Source organism: Ovis aries, chromosome 24 (genome assembly GCF_016772045.2).
Source record: "Ovis aries strain OAR_USU_Benz2616 breed Rambouillet chromosome 24, ARS-UI_Ramb_v3.0, whole genome shotgun sequence".
Lineage (NCBI taxonomy): Eukaryota > Metazoa > Chordata > Mammalia > Artiodactyla > Bovidae > Ovis > Ovis aries.
Window position 1 is genome coordinate 37,585,895 of NC_056077.1, and position 1,342 is coordinate 37,587,236.

The window sequence follows — 1,342 nt, forward strand, 5'->3', positions numbered from 1 at the left end:
CCTCCATCTATCAAAGATGCAATTAAGCCACTTGTGCCCAAAAGCCATGTGGCATCCATCTCCTAAGTGTGTGTGGTTTAGCGGTTCCCTTTCAGGATCTTCAAAGAAGATCTTCAGAGCAGGGCGGCCTAGAGCTCCCCAGACAAACTTGGGTGAGTCGTAGGTATGGTTTGACCAGTATTTCTTATATTTGACTGTGGATCCCCGGCCCTTTTCCTTGTCAGGTGAGGCTTGTTCATACAGAACGTTCTGCAGGGAAGGCTGTGTGGGCAGTGGTCACAGGGAGAGTGACGAGGATGGGAAGAGCCTGGAGATATGGCACGGGATGGTGTGGGAACGGATATGGGAGGTTTAAAGCGGGATTGGACTCAATTTGTCTGATGTGCATGTAGATGAAATCAAGTTGTATTTTGCTCTAAAGCATCACCCCAAATGTCATGCCCAAAGCATGTTCTCGCTGGTCCTTGTTAGGTGGGCAGGGAAGTTGATGTGTGGGTGTCCCTCCAAAATGACTGGAAGGCAGCTCGTGGTCTCATTCAATGGTGAGAACAAATCTGTGATTCAGTGGACTCTGGGCTTTCCCGTCAGTATCCTCATCTTCCAGGGTGACTCTGCCAGCTTCTGAGGGCTGTGTTGGTGGGATGAAAGCCTCAAAGCATTCCACTCTCCCACACAGAAGTGGAGAGGGCCTGGGAGATTCCTCTCAACTCCCTCTCTCTCTTTTTAAATCAGCTCATGACATCTAGTTGGGCACATCTTTGGCCAAACAGGATTTTACTCTCTGAGGACTTCGAACCTGAGACCCAGGGGTTGTGCCCAGCAGAAACAAAGGATTGGCGAGTGTTTGCTTCAGCAGCAGCAGTTTACACGCAGTGGGATGGGTGGCCCCAGTGACGCCTGCTTCCTGCTTCTCCAGGGCTGCCCTTTGGTCCTATACATTCTCCTTTGTCCCTCCCTTAGACTGTCTTTTTTATTTTTGGCCACGCCCTGTGACTTGCGGGCCCTTAGTTCTCTGACCAGGGCTTGAACCCGTGGCCCCTGGCAATGAAAAGTGCCGGGTCCTAACCACTGGAGACTGCTAGGGAATTCCCTAGATTGTCTCGTTTCAAGTAGCTACAGTTGGCTTCCGCTGGCTTGCAACGGAAAGAATCTTAACAGAGACCCATGAAGCGTGAGGAACTAAACTATGACTAGTTATTATTGAAATTCAAAAGATCTATCTGGTCATTCTGTCAAGATAGACATTGTATAAAATTTGAATTTTTAGGTTAAACAGACAAAACTGAGAATGGAGGGAAAAATGATAATTGTACCATTCTAGCATAGCCATGTTAAGATTAGT